The 18,423-nt window shown below is 40.2% G+C and overlaps 1 protein-coding gene across 1 annotated transcript in view; it reads left to right on the top strand.

The window, feature by feature from the left end:
• The first annotated feature begins 3,285 nt into the window (after nucleotides 1–3,285).
• The window catches only part of mbl (splicing regulator muscleblind), a 262,579-nt gene continuing 247,441 nt past the window's right edge, over nucleotides 3,286–18,423 (top strand). The window contains exon 1 of the mRNA XM_074123931.1: nucleotides 3,286–3,328. The gene's annotated coding sequence lies outside the window, so the exon portion shown is untranslated. The remainder of the gene's footprint in view (nucleotides 3,329–18,423) is intronic.

The raw sequence follows: 18,423 nt of genomic DNA, 5'->3' as shown, positions 1-18,423 counted from the left end.
CTACACAACACTGGATTTTACTGGAGCAAAATCTCACACGACTTTGTCTTACTGTTGTTAACGTAATTATATTTTCTTAACGCTTGGCATGTTTACTAAATAGTATTTCACCTCAATAATCACTTCAACAGTATATTTTTGCAAATCTTTACAACTACAAAACTCTATTCAATAAATTACTCTGTATCATTCTAATATTAGCATATGTACCGCGGAAGCAGGTTCGATTCTTGTGAAGTTTACACTGAAGTACGTTCACTCGTCACCTCCGACCATCACATCTATTCGGTAGTTGGACGTAAAGGCCGCTTTAAATCGGAGCCATTACTTTGCTGTTCGCTGCTGACGTCATTTCCGATCGGCCAATTTTGTTCAAATTGGAATTTGTTATTGTGTTTAGTCCTTAAAAAAGACTTGATTCTTATTGGGTGATAAGTTTAGAGGAAGTGTGCACTTCTTTGGCTAGAGTCTAGAACGTCATCGATGTAGGTTTAAACTCAGTGTAGAGAGTCAATACTGGTCTGTTCGTCCTCAGAGAAATATCAGAGACATTGTGGAGGGAACCATATCCATGAAAGGAAATGATGGTATAAAAGCGATACACACCTCTACAGTGTACAAATACGTTGTGGCTGAGATGTGGGCGACCGCCTCCGTTGGGAGTTAATTATAGAAATGAGAAAAGAATTGAGTGCGATATATAATAAAGTGCGTGGGGCGGCAATAGGAGGCGGTGTTACTTGAGATGGCCGGCACAGCATGCCTAGCTAGGTAATTTGAGGTGGGCCCTAATTCCGGTGTTTCTGTCGCTATTAGGTTAGACTGCCGCACTTCCTGACTCGCTGCATCCGACTTATAACCAAGAACAAAAAGTCACTCCACTCTGGCGTACTAGTTAATTCCTCTGGGGAAATCCCTTCATTACTTGGTACTCCCGTGCTATCCCGTTCATTCCCGGTTGCTATCTCCAGAGGACGACTCCTTGCTACGCCAATTCCCTACTACTTCTTATTTCTTCTTATAAAAGGGAGACTCCGTTGGTCGGCATCTTACTTTCTCTTCCCCTTTCTTGTTACAAGTTCTGGCTCTGGGATCACATTATTCCTGTTTAAAGCTCTATTACTGGCGTACCAGCCACTTTATCGTCCTTGAGGGTTACTTCCCTATTTTCACTTTTTCTCGCTCTATTTCTTGTTTCCGCTCACTGTAACTTACAAAGGTGGATAACGGAGGAAGAGAAAGATAAGTAGAGATCTTGCAGGCAACCTATTACTGCGTCCACAGCCTCCAGTACAGCTCTTCCTTCGCTTTAAGCCCTGCACCTTCCAGAATGGACTGGCTGATTGTAAGTAACTGTGCTCCATGAATAGCTTAATTCTCCAAAAATGGGCGGTCACAGTGCCCAAACAGCCACACGTAATCTCCACTCCTCTGGAGAGCCGTATTTTGGGAGAAAATTTCACCTTTCTCTACCACACAGGCACAACATTACCACCAGCAACACCAGCCCTCAGCCAATTCCATTCCACCGCCAACTAGATACTTATTACACTCCTCTCGCTGAAAGGAAATAATTATAATAGCGCAACCGATGAAATGGAAATTTGTTGAAAAATTAGAATTTCTTTTTTAGAAAAAGAAAATTTCTTATTTTTGTGAAGATTTTTTCTTTTTAAATTATCAAATTCACTGATGAGAGTAGCTATTTGAGAAAAGTCACGGTTGGGGAGATTTTTATCTAATTTAGCGCTGAATATCTCGCGACTATAAGACTTCCTCCTTACGAGTGTAAGAGAAGGTAAAACATGGCGAGAGAAGGAGCGCGGGAATCCCTTCATTTTAAAGGAAAACACCTCCCACTCCAGTTTGATCCTCCGTGGACAGCGTGAATTCCCTATTTATTAACCACTTTTTTGGGAGACTGGACTTAAGGGCGAGCTCACGGCAAGGGCTCTATTAAGGTCAAAGTTACCCTTGGACTGGCTGTTACTGGGAAATTAACAAATTTTTGTCGCGGCCTACGAACCCCACTCCTCCTCCTTCTCGGCCAACCACCTGATACTAAAATCCTTTAATGAGTTTCCTTCCTTCTCCACGTGGAATACTAATTGGATGAAATTTAAGTCTGTTTTATGCAAACTTTTTGTCTTTGTTTTTTGCCTTTGAAAAAGGAAAAACATAAACATAAAACTCCCTCTGGAACAAGAGGATAAAACCAATTTTCCGAAGAGGCGAAGTGTCTCTAGCGCCGCCGGCGGCTCTAAATGAAACTATTCTCGCTTTTAATGGTAGTTCATTTAATTGCACAAGTTCAGTGCAAAGGCGCACAAATTGCAACTTATCATCTGACAAGTTTCATCTGCTTTTCACTTCCTCCCTCCCTCTCTCGTACAATTAAGTATTGCAACAGTCCAAAGTTCCCATCGGAGAACTCAGTTTAGTGTAAGATAAAGTAGCCATTTTAAGTAGATCAAATTTGTTCCCATTTCATACCATTTCTATTCCAAACGGAAGTAACTACCACTTGAGTTTCACTTCAGATTTTTCCTCCGGAACAATTCTAAAATTTTCTTCGCGCATTAAGAGAGTTGGTAGATATCTTAAACATTCTTGCAGGGAAACTGTCTTAGAACTTTGCTGGGCTATGGACGGTGGTCCACAGCGCGGCCAAAACTACATCCCACTGCATCTCTTAGGGGAACACCTATTCTTTATCCTCTCTATCGGTAATAGCCAAAGAAGCGTACTTGCGGACAGGTAATTGGTACCAGTCCAGAACCATAAAAGTTTCAAGTCAATGCTTTTTATACGATAATCATATCGTGGAGAGAGAAGTTTTGAAACAAGCATTAAGAGATTAAATACCCGTAGTTACCATACTTGTCATATGTTAACAACTGTCAACATGCTGTAAACAAAGATAATATTGTAAATGGTTGCCATTGTACAACAATTAGTCCATATTCAGTTGACATAATTATAGCGCACTCTGGCTGTTCTTGCCTAGAATTAGAATTGGTTAAGGAGTGTAGAAGCTCGGCCGGTAACTACGCTGTGCTGTACATCACTTTAAAAACTGAACAATTATGCACCGTGGCCGCCTACAAACGTCCTATTTAGATCTAAACAAGACGTTTCCTTATTTCAGAACAGCTATACACATATTTTAAGTGACATTAAAATTAGTGCGCATGCGTACATTTCTTATTCGTTTTCTAATTGTGTTTGTGTGTGTAGGCAGAGTTAAAAATACTGGAGATAACCTTCTAGTGTGAATAGTATATTGTGCCTCTAATATGTACACCATGTGGGTGAGCTGGAGGTGATGGTATGTTTGTCACATTGTTAAATATTTACAATTTGTATTACATCATCCTTTTTGAGTTCTAAAAATAGCTGTAAATGACTTCTTAACTAGCGCTTTTTGAGGAAATTCTGATGAAAAGAGTCCAGAATAATTCCAAGTTTTCCAATGGTGGTGAGAAGTGCGCATGTCCAGGGTGCCCTGGAGCTCGATTGCTATTCTTATTCTCAAGCTTAAACTCCGAATTTCAGAGCTAATTACTAACCAAGTCTAGATCAGAAAACTGCATACTGCTCCGAACTGGCATTCTAACTGGAAGAAAGTCAAATCCGCCCTCAGAAAACCTTTGTAACAGTTTTCCTCAGGAAAATTATTTTAAAAAAATTAATTTAATGGAATGTGTACCTTGTGCTAGAAGTTTAGTGGTAGCCGAAAGAAGCATTTACGAGAACTTCACAAAGAAGGTGAAAAATGCATTTTTCAAAGTGGTTTAAGCCTACTTTCAGTTCCCAAGATGCAGTTGGATCTCCCGAATCGATATTTTAATTTCAGCTTCCTGCAATGTTTTGATTTTAAGGCATCCTGTTCAAAGCACACTGACTATACAAGCTCACCGCATTCTGCAGATCTCCAGATGGAGGGACCCAGTGAAGACACTAAATCCGAAATTTCACATAATAGCAATACTTTTCTTACCTAGTGAGAGAAAGTAAAACAAGTTTTAAAGTTGACAAACTTTCATCTAACATTAAGTTTGGTGTTGTTGAGAAAACTTTAATATTCCGCTGCAGTAGTGAGCCGGTCACAGTACTTCAGGTTTCAGTTATGAGGCAATGCTCTGACGGAGGCGGCACAGTGTATACAGTTACAGGGCCGGTGTACATTACTACTCCATAGTTGGTGTACAGACATAAATTCCCCCGGGATGCTCTGGACTGTACGGAGGGTGTCGTTGGTAGCGCCCTCCTCCAAAAACCTTACTGAAATACGATATATTCCAAGTAGCGGCGGAGCGAGCATAGTAAATCAATCTTGCAGTTGGCACTATAACTGCATGCACAACGAGCCACATCAACTAAGACCCGGTCCGCCTCCCAACTTTACTGCTTCCATTTCCAACTGCTACCTTCTTTTTTAGAATTTATACCGCCGTCGTAAAATGTGTTCCTCACGCACTTTTCCCCCCACTCTGTAGTTCTTTTTTATGCAACACTTGGAGGCAGTGCTCTTCCCCTTCTTCTCCCAGTTCAAGTTTCACTTAGACTCCACCGCCATTCCTTCTCTTCATTCTGATATTTATAAGAATTTATCGCCAGAATTGAGTTCCCGCGGTAATATATATTTTATGGACACGTCATTTCCAAACAAACAAAACTGTCGGGATCCCACCTCTCGACCTTCGCGGACTGAACTTTTTAAGGATCTAAATTTAATTTACAGATTACAATTTCGGTCATATCCTTCTAATTGAAAGGCTTAAGTTTTACTCAAATGAGGTTCAGTTCCTCGTTTCCTCGCCAGGTTGTCGTTTAATTTCTCCAAAATATATTATTCACTAACTGTAATCATTCCGTTGATTACGTATAAACACATTTCGGTAAAGTTTCCGCCTTGATGTTTCCTTTTGTAGTTAAGGGTTAGCCGAAATCTGATCTGATTGAAATGCCTAAGTATTCACATCCAAAGGCTACACTCAGTAAACCTGGAAGTGATATTTTCTGAATAACAAAATGGTCACTTTTATTTAAGCATTTTCTTATAAAAATTGAATTCCCAGCAAACGTAAAGATAAGGCGCCATTTTGAATTGTTTACAAATTCTGTGTTTAAGAGGATTTGTTCTTTAGAGGTCAAATTCTAAGAGTATTTTGATTGCAGTACTTCTTGTTTGCTGCAGTAGGAAAAGCAATAATGAGAAAAGCAAACTCAGAAAAAGTTGAAATAGTAAATTAGTGTAACGCTTCTAATTGCGTTAGACATTATTTTAAATTGTTTCTGTAATTTACGATTTAATGATTCACTAATAGCAGCGGCCGTGCGGCTAGCCTGGACTAATGTCCGCTGGCGAGTTCACTTTTGCGCCTGGAGTATCTCTATTTGTTGAGTGTGGTTCGTGCCGGGATGCTGTGCACGTTACAAACCCTTTCCCACAATAACTACGCATCTCCAGCCTCTGGTTGCTGAGAGCGCCGTTGTTATGGCGACTCCCTCTACCCGCACATCCCATCTCCTCGCTTCTTAATGATATTCCAGTATATTTATTTCAGTTAATGTAATGTTATGTTTGTCTGTTGTAACTGGCAATTCTCGCAACAAATTTCCGCAAAGGTCCGCATAGTTTAGCCTTGAACGTAGAAGTTTTGGGACCAGATTTGCTGTTGTTGCGGTGGACAATGTGCTCAAACCGGACAGGAAATGCAGTAAAATTGTGTTCGTCACAACTGCTTAGGGAGACTGGACGACCCGTGAAGAGCATACCGAGGAAGTGTATGTAAATAAAAGCGGACAAAGAGATTTAGTGAACTGAAGTGAAAACAAGGGAAATAACGTTTGAATTTCTTTGGCTAGCCTCTGTCACCACTGAGTTGGCCACTAATTTCCGGGAATGTTTTTTCTTTGTAGTCTTGAAGAGTAAAATTACATGGTTTTGAGCAGAAGCCCCCGGAGGGAATGTACCCTTATATTTCAGGGATTGGCTCAGTATTAGCTCGGAGGATCCTAAAGCTGGAGGATTCAAATCAGGCGCAACAAATTTGGATTTTCTCTACAGCTTATTTTGAACTCAACAGCTAACTGTCCGACATTGGAGAGCGTAATGCGCAGCGAGAGGACAGCGACTGCACTTCTTTAAACAAAGTTCCTTTCAATCCAACTATATATTAACCATTAACAAGGAAAACAATTCTCCACAAAATGCAGTTCAATTCAGGAGTGTGGGAGGGGCAGAATTTCCTTTCAGTCTGCTCTTTGAGAGAATCGTAAGGCAGCATTAGTGAACTGTAAGAGAAGTGAGAATTAAACTTGGTGGCGAGAGTAGGTCATCCGTTGGGGGCAGATTCACACCAGCCTCCCCTCCACCACTTGTTACGCAATATCTGAGCACCTTCTGTAGTAGGCCAGGGCGTGTGTTAATGTGCGGAGTGGACGCAGGCGGGGGCCGCACTGATATCTCTATAATGATTTATGGTAATCTGGACAGTGCACTGTTGTGTCTTCTTGATCCCGCAATATTAATCTCTCGCTCTCTCTCTTGTCAGAGATTCTCAATTCACACAGACTCCTCATCTTACACAGGCTCCGTGTATCTAAAGTCCTCATAATTAATGATACTTCTTAATTCTTGATTTTCACTCAACAATTCACTGAGACTGTCCACTCAGCACTTGACCACTTGACATACCAGGTCTAGCAGAGTTATCGTACTACGGTACATCCGGTAACATTACCATACAGATTTGGCGCTTCTCGAAACTTGCACCCACTTCCCCTTAGTGCACGCGCATTACTGCAATACAAATACTGGCACCAAGCTTTAGTCTAGGACTGCAGAGGTTATATTCACCATGTGGTGGTTATATTATGAATACACTCACCTAATTAGTTTTACCCCAAATTGAGAAAGCACTATTTTCAGAAAATTAACCTGCTACAAATAGATGAATAGCGAGCGTACCAACGATAAAGCCTGGTGGGCCGCGGCGACTAATTTTAAAAGAGTGTAGCAGTCGTGAGCAATCGTAAGAAAAACTAAAGGCCGACCCCATCACCATCTCCATGGCCATGTATAACCTAGATATGCTCTATTATCCAGTTATATATTTGATATTTATGTATAAGTACTAAAATTTTATTACATATTGTGTGCAGATTAGGTTTTCCATTTTCTGTAGGGTTTGTAGGGATATATTTTGGCTCTGCTCTCAGTTTGCCATCTTAGTACCATGATTGCGTGATAGAGTGCAGTAGTGCGGCCCCCCCCCATCAAACCTAATATTTGATATCTCGTAGTAATCTAATAGAGGATTTATCTAGAACTATAGCATAGTAGGGCATTTATTGAAGCCAACTATATTGAGGGAAGGTATGGAAATTTTGGAAAAGGTATCTTTTCTAAAAGTATATGGGATTATGGTGATCAGAAGTGAAAGGGTTCCAGCTACAACCTAATCATCTATAATTTAGGTAAGAAAATATAAGTGAAGAGGATTTGCAATTTATAAATGTAAGGATGGAGTAAGGCAGAGCCGGAGAGAGCGATTACACCAGAATCTTAAGCACTGGATACAAGCGGGAAGTCGGGAAGTGGTCGGCTGGCCATTGTATGGAAATTAGTGCCCATAAATCCGGACTGCAACCCTTCCGTACATCCTGCTCGCACGTCCTGGAAGGGAGGCAGTGCATGAGTGTGTGCTGCCAAAGCACTGATATCTTAAATTTATGTTTATAACTTGGTGTGTTCCCGACTCGACTGGCTACCAAATTTACCACTCCTAAAATATGTGCATTTTGGTAATTTATATATATATATATTTTTTTTTTTTTTTTTTTTTTTTGCGCATCAACAGCTGAGGTTATTAGCGCCCGGAGCTTTTTCCAGTGCACTGCCGGCCTCCGGACAGTGTTCTCTCGTTACAGACAGCACTGTCCATCACCGGACAGTGAGCTGTAAGAAGCTCCTAGGAAGAGAAAATCTAAGGGTCAGCTGCTGGATTCGAACCCGGGACCTCCGCGTGGGAGTCCAGTATGCTAACCGCATAGCTAATCCCTTCCCTGGTAATTTATATTACATCAATTTTTATTTCAATATTTACAACTGCACAAATTAGCATCTAGTAAATATGACGAAGGGAAAAGATGAGTGCATGACGGGAGCAGCTGACCACTGACAAGCCTCAGAGATATTTACAAGCAGAGGAGCGATGAGGAATTTGGAGACGATAGATAAGGCCTAATGGAGGAGACTTGGAGGCTGGCTGTTCTATAAGCGACTCATCCCGTGATGAGGCATAAAGCGACTCAAAATTTTAGCAAAGTGAGGGCCGGTTTGATGGTTTTTACTAATCTAGAATCGAAGAACTCGTTGACTGACAGACATTCAATGCAGTCCTGAGCGTTTCATGGTGTGTGTGTGGGAGGGGGTATGATTTCTCAAATTTCCAAACTGACGTCAGATCCTTAAAAATGTCAACATCCTAAATCTCCTCTACTCTGCCGATTGTAGAGCTAAATCCATACTGTGTAACCAGCAAATAATTGATTTCTGGACATTTTAAAGCTTGATATTGGGACTGAAGGTTTTAGTGTGAATTCAACCAGAGTCACAGTCACTCCAATATCTTGTAATGTAGCCTAACATTTCCCACACCTTGCAGCCATGTTCATTTAATGAAGTGACACCTTACAGAAAGGCCTGAAGCACCCGTTTGAAGATAATAACTCGAACAATTAATTTAACTATTAATTTCTTTAATAAAAATCTTCTATGAATACCCAGCATCCCGCTCAACCCAGATACAGTTTACAGACAGAATCAAGAGCGCAAGCGGTCAGCACCATGGCCAATCAAATCATGGAAACAATCATATATATGCACTACAATGTGAATAGATAATATGTAAAAAATGAAATTACCAAACCTCTTTTTATAGCGATTCGTAATGATAGATATCCAAATTGATACATTTTCTCAAGTCTTGACTGAATAGATGATCATTATATCAATGCAAAAGAACCTAAATGTAATCGAATATTTTGCAATCTACCTAACCTGCAGCGGGTAACCTCTCTGCCCAAGTTTTGCGTTTACATTCCGTGTTGATCGCAGCAAAAACTGTAGACTCGAAGGAAGTGTTTCCGGTACTCCGGTTGACCAAATGCCACTTACCAAATTTAAAGGAAATAGGTCTTTCCGAAAAAAATAGCACCAATTCAATCACGTTTCCTTTAGGCGCCACGTAGCCGAGCGGTTAGAGACGAGACCTGTGGAGCTAATATGTATTGTGGTACTGGGTTCGATTCCCGGTCTTAGGATTTTATTTAATGGTTAATGAAAGAAATTTATAGTAAAGTATGTTTCCTAGTCGGCTCCATCCACGACTCCTAATTGGTAGTTGGACGTAAAGCCCGCCTGAAAAAGTAGGCATTACTTTACTTTACAATCGCGTTTTCTTGTTCAGTTATTTAAGTGAACGATACATAAAATATTACATAACAAATATTTGTACGCGTGAATAAATTTCTACGACAAATCACCATCTACGATCTCTAAAAGATTTGTCAAAACAAGCGGATACTTTAATGGTAACACATACTCCATTGTTAAAATAATTTAATTTAGTTTGTTCATTTTTGTAGAACTAGAGGTTTTATTGGTGAAATGAATTCTGATCGCAACTGAATGGCCAATAAATTTTTACCAAGTTAAAGAATAGGGGGGGGGGGGTCAAGGCATTCAAAGGGGGAATAATTTATTGAGAATGACGAAATTATGATAAATGCCTGGTATCAGTTATTAATTCATTATTTTTGCTTGAAAATAGCAAACAGATAGCCAGACACGAACTATAAATGCACTACCACATTCCAACTCAATGAAATAAACAAAAATAATAATATTGTTCTGTTGGGCGGCACTGTTCCCGCCAATCTAGCGTCCATCCGCGCCAAATGTGTGCGTGGTGTGGAGTGAATTCGTAGGTTTTTTGTGCAGAGGAAGTGATGTGTTAGGATCAGGACTGCCACGCTACACTTGTTAGCAACCAACTTACTCGCACCTTTATTCGCCCTGTTTCCGGTTTTTTCAAGGAAACCTGAGTTCAAATTTATTACTTCCCTTTACAAGTAAATAAAGTTAAGAGAAAGTATTGCGATGGTATTTTTGTTATTGAATTTTCATCGGAAATACTCGTACTAAGGTCCTTCAAGTTCGAACAAATGACCTTAAAAAAGGTCTCTCCCAGTCACGTAATATACACCAAACATAGATTTATCTAACACAAAAAATGTAAGTAAATGTGGCAGGAACCTCAAACATAATTGGATCCATCCATCAAGTTTTTGGCAGAATGAAGTGCTTAAGATGGAGGGACGAATTCTGTGGACCGGAAATTCATAAGACAATAGGAAGTGGAAGAAGCCCTAATTCAGTTTTGGTCCAAACTACAAAAACAGTTGAACATTTTATTAGCAATGCGCATTTAAGTTTTAAAAGTTTCTTCTTTAATTTTTAATCAGATTGCCATTTCACAATACTGATTAAGAACTATCTTAGAAGACCTGAATGGTAACAGTAGGAAGAAATAGGGACAGGTCGGGAAGGGAATACGCGGAGAGTGGAAGAAGCTGTGATGTAGGTCAGAGGAGTTTAGAGGTAGTTGGGGCAAGATGGCGCAAATATGAGGTTCACGTCTGATCTGTACTAACTGTCCCCATCCGGACATCTCGATTGGTGTAAATTAGCCAATAAACAGCGGTGTTAGTCACTGGAGAGCGGACAGACTACCGCGTGGGACGTTTGGCCTAATTTCTGCGACAAACTTACGAACTTGCTGATGCGCCATTTCTTTGTCCACCAATGTACAGGAAATCGCTGATCCAGAATCTGGTCTGGGGTAATGGCTAGTATCAGAATTTTATTGTCTTGAGGATCGCCAAACGATTTCTTGAACTCAGACTGCAATGAGTGCGTAAACGCAGCCATGCGGCCCAATCTACTTTTACTAACCGCGTGCAGATTGTACACTCACTCACCAAATAATATTAAGAATGCGAATCTTGACTAATGACCTGTCATTCATGGCTACTATGAATTGACTGACAATCCTTAATCTGGTGCGAGAACTTATGCAACAGGTATTGCTAATAACTGGTTTAAACAGCACATTCTGCTCTAGTTTGCTCTCTGGAGGGTGAGATTAGTTGATTTCGGCTGGTAGTCGGGCAGCTTTGGTTTCATTGGAGACCCGGGTAGAGGCCACTTCTAGTACTCCAGAACGCAAACTCAATAACCACGGGATAACTACACTTCTGGTGCAACATTCAGTTAGTACAGTTTACTAGTGCAACTTTTTCCCATCGAACCTCCTTAATGGCTTATATTTAAATTAATTGTTTCAGATTTACTGTATTATTTAGGTCATCCTTGAGGCGTTGCCAGAACGAGCGCGCGACCTAAACTGAGTTCCCTCATGGAAGTATCACTTCATAATACGTACCCAACCCCCATCACAAGTACTTGCAACAAATTTATTAAATCGATTAGACCTAGCCTATCTTTAAGTGATCGATTAATGTTATTTAACTATTATTTATTGAATGTTTTGCTAAAAACACAATCTCTAGCTAAGGTGCACTAGTTCACTTGTCTAATTAAAAAGACATCTACAGAGCAAGAGGAAAGATGGCGGCAATAGCAGTGGGCATTAGAGATAACCTTCCGTCAAAGGAAAAAAAAGAAATTGCCGGAATGGTGAACCAAATTGACCAGCCATGCCCACTCTAAAGTTAGATACAATTGTTCATTCTTACGGCGATGATCTTAATGTGGGAAGTGACAGCCATGTCAATCTGGACACCAAAGGCGACCTTCCTGAAGACATCCCTCATATAGGACATGTACTCATTTGTCTCAAAACGCTGTTTCCTAGACTCTATCAGATTACTTGCCACTGCTAGCAGTATGAGAATGTGTCACGAAAGAAAATGAACTGGATTCTCCAAACGTGATTCCAGCTTTTACATTTGTCTTGTCAGGAGTCTGAGCATCTACTAGAGAGTCTATGGCGGTGGCCTCCCGCGGGACTAAAGACAGCTGCACATGTCTGCCACTCTGTTTCGGCCGGCTCACTCTAATAGAGGATATGTAAGACGTCTCCCCTTGAGGCTTGCATGTTCATCCTCACTGTCACTCTCAAGCCAGAAAGTCTCTACAAACCAACGCTTTCTCCGACTCTTACGGTTAAATCCAACCTTCTTGTCAAATTTAAGGTATTCTCAGTTCCAGGGTGACTCCCAGGTGACGCGCCTGGCTATGCAAGCACAACTTTCTATTTTATCAATATTCGCATAAATTCTCTCAAAACTTGGAATTTCCAAAGAAGTAATCGTTGTTATCGATAGAATGATCCATTCAGAGAGACGGGTGGTCACGCAAAGTCAATGTTCCTTCCCAAAATCAAATCGATAGATCGAACTTAGTTCTCTTCCTAAGTTCCAATGAAATCCTTTGAAAACTGTAAAAATGGAGGTTATAAAAAGCGGTTCTATTGAAGGATGTTAGAGCCGCCAAATCGTTAGAGTTGTCCTCAAGAAGCTGAAAAATCGATTGAATAAATTGTCCTTTCCATTTGGCTCGTTTTGCCCAAAACTTTGATACTCGATAAAAAGAGTCGTAACTCTGCATTTTTCGTCAGCTGACCACACACACACACACACACACACACACACACACAAAACAACAGATAGACTCTCTCTCTCTCCTTTTCTCTCGCAAAATGTATCGCACTATCTTTTGTAGATACGATAAAACATGAATTCGTATCAGCTTTTAGTGACCGTATTCTATTGGCGAGGAATCGCTCCAAAATCAGAAAAAAACAACTCCGTCTTCTTGCCAACGTTCCGACTAATTTATTGCCTTCTTCAGGGCGTGGCTATGCGGGTTGGTTGAGTCATAGAATACTGTGTAACTATATAAGGCATTCTAGGAAAGAGACGGCGATTACTCTATTCTCTAAAGTGCCATTTCAGTACGCTTTCAAAACCTACATAATTTCATACGTCCGTAAAGTCGGTGGACAGGAAGTTTATAGGACATTCAATTGCTACGCAAATTGTAGCAAAGTAAAGCCAGGTGGGTTCACACACTTGACATTTCTACTCCCCAGCAACACAGCTGTTTAGTGATAATGGAACCATTAAAGAAATGTACGAAATAAAAGAGGCATTGAAACACTGCCGGAAATGCAGTTAAATGTCAAGTATGACCGAAGTCTGGGGGTCAGACAGTTACGGTGAAAGCTTGGCAAGTGATGACGTAAGCTTTTCGTACTTATACGAGTATGTACACAATATTGAGGTTAAAGTTCATAGCATTTAGGCGGAAAGTGCGATCTGTCTGGCTCCTACTGCCTCTAATTTTTTGCAAGTTTTCTCCCATCAAGGGAAGGAGATCCGAGATAACCACTAGTCATAAAGTACTTATCCTTGGATTTTATGGCCAAATGTTCAGATTATACACAATTAAAGGATATCCTTAAACTTTATTAACGCTTTAATGTGACCTTTAAGTCAAGATACAGAAATTTCAGTTTTTCTTTTATTCGTTAAAAAAAATTAAAATTGTTTTGTTCCATAACCGGAAGATCATAGATAGACAGTAATGCAAATTTACAGGGGTACTGATAGAATTTGAAAAATCTTTCCTACCTCTTGAACTGGTTGGAAAGAAGTTGGCGCTTTCCAAATATCACGAAGTTTGATTTTCCAGGGCCAAACTTCCTGGCTAAAAGTTCTTTGGCAAACGTTATTTTTCTTTTAATTTATGTCACCATGGAAAAACCCTGATATGAGCACTCAATCGGCATTTTCTTGCACTTCCGGAACTTCCAGCTTTCTCTTCAAGCTCAAACATTGGAAACATATTGAATTATGGTTAAACATTAAATAGCTATTTAGAGTGAACCTACCCTCAAACATTCCTCAGACTGACATACAAACAATTTTCTTAGAAAAATTAGTGAAGTAAAAGGTGAGCGGTAAATAACAATCTGTAAGTTCAAATTTAGAGGAAATCGGAGCCGACTACCTTTCACCAACAGAGCTCCAAAAACTATTAAGATGATATCAAACGATCCATATCTAGTTTTCATATATTCAGTGAATACAACAGTTAGGGGTGCCAGTTATTTATTTATATCTCAGTGGACTTTTTTTTTTGCAATTTAACTAGTTTAAAATTCCAATTGTTAAATATTATAAAGCTTGGGCAAAATTCGGAGCTTAACAAATAAAAACGGGCAAGCTAAACTGGACACATTGGAAGTGTGCAACAGAGAGGCAGAATATCGCTGCTCGTGTTCAATGGATAAATCAATTTGCCCTCAGAATAAATTACTTACATATTGCAACAGATTTGTGTTGCCAGTAGCAACAGTTTGTGTTCTGTCTCGATAAGTCGGATTTGTGCACTTTTCTCTCCAGCACGCATATGGCAACATTTATTAAATTAATTTGAAGTAATTTAGATCAGCTGACAGATAATAAACAAGTTTTAATTGACCGTCCCCGTAAAAGGCTGGATTGTGTTGGGTACGAACTGCAAACAGCTGGCCACCTCTCCAAATCTAGTTCTTATCTTTTGAATTAATCCAATCTAATTTATTAATATTTTATACATTCATGTTCTAACAGGAACTGCTTTGGCTTTCTCTTACAGTCGGTTAGAGAATTACTTTTTAGATCGTGCATTCGGGGGGGATGGCTTTGCGTTCGGAGGGATTATCTAATTGCCAGATTTAATAGTTAATGCAAACCAAAAGAAACTCTCTACTGGATCGTTCGCTAATGAAATATTTTTAAAGGAAATGAAAGAAAAAGTCAGCTACCTTCGGAAACCTCCTGGAAAGGCGAAGATTCCAGTTCAGTTGGGAAGTGGTTTTCATATCGAATTGCCAATCTAACTTTTAGCAGCTAAATTAAGCTCATCCTCTCTAAAATGTTGTTTACAATTTGGCAACCCTTGACAATTTACCAACACCATTCTAAAGGAGCTTTAGTTTGCGTCCTAAGATTGCTGGAGGCAACCTGAGGCTCCAGTATTCCTAACAATTACAAATTAAGTAAAACAAAAATCTTGTAAATCTGCACCCACTGTATCGTGTTGATGTTCGAAATTTCTCCCTCCTACCCTCTCTCTCGGTGTTTGACTTCATTCGTTGCCATAGTTACTCGCTGCCAGCAGCTGTTAAACTCCGCTTTCTTCAAGCGGCCGGCGCTGTTATCATCGATATTAATTGTACCTTTTATGATTCAGTTTATGACACTCTACGGCTAAAGGATCGCGGCGAATTCCCATTATCGTGTTTTTGCAGAAAATGCCCTCTTGCAGGACAACTGAGAACCTATTTTTGTTCTAGTTGTTCTTAGAGAGCGGTCTCTGTGTTTATGTAAAAGTACATGTTGTGAGTTCGTTTACAGGTTCATATGGTTCCAGTAAGAGGAAGAATAGATCTCACAACGAAAAATGGTAGAAATTTAGTATTTTCAATTTGCATTAGAGGCAATAAAATGTGCCGAATAAGTCCACCATTTATGAAGGATTCAGTTTGAAGAGATATGGGCTCTGGGTGCGGAGGCAAAGAGGTAGCGCCAGTGAGGATCTAAGCAGATTGGAGCGATGCCACGACCAGCTGGGAGTTCATCTCTTCAGATGATATCTAGGCTGGTTAATCAGATAGTATTGTGCGTTTATAAATCTTGCCGACATTGCTGAAAGCTGGGTTCGCTTGCCCTGTTGGCTCTACCAAGCTCTCTTACTAGAGTCTGACTAGCGTTGAGACACCACAAGCCACTTTACCACTTTAGCCTTAATCTCCAAACCTTCTTCAGTTGGCAGTAACTGTCCTTCTCGGTTATACACTGTTAACTTATCCGCTTATCACTTACGCGAAATCATACAAAAAGTCACACAAGATGTTATGATAAAATGAATTGCAGTACTTCACAAGTTCTTCAGCTATTTGGAGAATTCAGCTTCTTCCAAACATCTGAACATGTTAAACATTCCAATTACTTCGAGGAGACGAGCTGATGACAATGTTCCTTCATGAACAAAGTATTTCTGATTGGGAGCACAGTTCCACATCAAAGTAGCTCCACACTTCCACGCACAATCCCCTATTCTGACCGGAAGCGGAACCGCCCCCCCCCCACTTTTCATTTCGAAATTTCTATTTTCAATTCCCCTGAGGGTGGCTTTATTTCCATCAAACTGTCATCATCGTCAAGTTTTTGGGCGAACGGAAGTGTCACTTTATTGCTGCATCGATATTCCACTTTCCATAATATTCTTTAAACATTGTGTGCTCCTACACAATTCTAATTACCATTAATTACTCTTTTTGGAAACGCCAGGAATCTTTGTTAAAACGGGGTTTCATAGGAAGGGGAAGCAGTTAATTGAATGCGTGATTGTTGAGTAAGAAATTTGACGCCAAAATCAGTGTGTTTCTAATTCTTCAAGATAGACTGCGCTGTAGTCAAACAAATTTAGAAAATAAATTGTAAAAAAAATTATTGAATTTGTTTTTAGATTAAGTTGGCGGTGGTTAGTGATGAAGAAGTGGGCTAACAGCAGAGCGACTGTGAGTGAGGGTGTAGTTCATTAAGGGCTCATCAGTTATATTATAAGGGCAGAATGGCGCTGGATGCATCACACTCTGACAGAGAGGGAGATTCTACTCCTTGAACTGAGGTGACCCCCCTCCTGAACTGGTCCACTAAACTCCAGCCGACTGTTCCAATGTCCTGGCCTGTGCCGCCTTCACCAAATGTTATTACCGTGGAGATCTTCCATTGGCGCGCTTACCGTTGGTGCAAGAAAGACTCTGGTGGTGCGCCAGAACTAGAAGGTGGTGGAGTCGCCCGGTTCGAAGGGGAGCTACCGTTTCCAGCAGCCCTGAGAGACAGAACGAAGCAAGAGATTTATAATTCTGCCCTTAAACCTTCATTGCCTTCACACAGTACACCTTCTTGTTCCAAACCAGCTCTCCTTACCTTTCTCCTGGCTGCCTCTATCCGGCTCTCTTCACCATCATCTCTCGGAGGCGGCAAACAACCAAACCGCTCCGCTTCCTTCGCCCTTTACTTTTGTTATTTATGACGGCCTTTTTATTAGTTTATTCCACTTTCTCCTGACTAGGCGATGCGTACCACTCTTCTTCCCCTCCATTCCCCACCACTGGCCACCCCCTCTACAAACTGCTAAATACACACACACACTAAAGGTCGAGAAGAATTTAAAGTTGTTACTTTACTTCTTATCAGACGAGACCCTGCAGAAGGAAAGCTAACATCAAGGCATTCCCCATTTCCACTTCACCTACAATCTAGAGCTTTCCCTTCAACTTCCTTCCTTTAAACAAAGTCAATATATTCTTCAAAAACATAGAAAATCGGAGTCCACCCTCAATTTATTTCGTTAATGACTCAATCACGGCATATCAATTAAGTTTTCTTCAAAGTGGAACTTTTTATTGAAAGTTAGTTGGTTTTAATTTAGGTTCAGTTTACACCTGGCCTCCCAAAACCCCTCCTTTAAATGTACATCAAAATAATTCCAAACAAGAGCAGAGGTCATCTCTTAGTGGACGGTGTACAGGATGTCATAAGCTCCAGCAGATTTCCGGTCAAACGGTTTCCTTTAGTTTTGCAATGTCAGAAAGCCAATCTCCACAGCTGTATAATTTTAATATTAACACGCCAGCATCTACAGATTTAAGAACTCATCATAATTAATAATGCTCACTACAGCGTACTGTGCGCTATTTTATCCCATATTGGATATTTGATTTAAGGACATACAACTTATGTTTGTTTGTAAGTGACTCGATTCTACTATTCTCTGTGATCTATTCCAAGAAGCAACGTTTTACAACTTTCTCTTTTTTGCGAATGAACTTCCGTTTAAAATTTGTTTGAAATGGGAAATAATCTTTGTATGTTACAATTTCATTTTTGGATTGAATATTTTTTTGGACACATTGCGAGTATTACGTATTAACGAAATATGCATCAATAATTTATCTTACAAAAAACAAATGGTGGCCGCCGCCCGTAGAATGGGCTGTTAGGTGTAAAAAGGTTGGAGACCCCTAGTCTAATCTAAGGCCTGGGGTCAAGTCGAGCCGGATGGGCGCCCAGCACTAACAATGTTGATAAATGATATGAAGAAATATTTTGCCAACTCCACCAATAAGAGCGAAGTTAATTCTAACAATATAAAGTTACGAAAGTTCTCGATAATTCTCCAACTTTATTATCTTTATTACCCCCCAAAGTGTTTTATCACTTTACAAATAGTGTCATTATTGCTGTTATTATTTCAGCTTGTAAAAGTGTCCT

The sequence above is a fragment of the Rhodnius prolixus genome, unplaced genomic scaffold (genome assembly GCF_049639745.1).
Source record: "Rhodnius prolixus isolate KJV_2025 unplaced genomic scaffold, Rpr scaffold_38, whole genome shotgun sequence".
Classification (NCBI taxonomy): domain Eukaryota; kingdom Metazoa; phylum Arthropoda; class Insecta; order Hemiptera; family Reduviidae; genus Rhodnius; species Rhodnius prolixus.
Note: the sequence above shows the minus strand (reverse complement) of the source record. Positions and strands in the feature narration are given on the sequence as shown.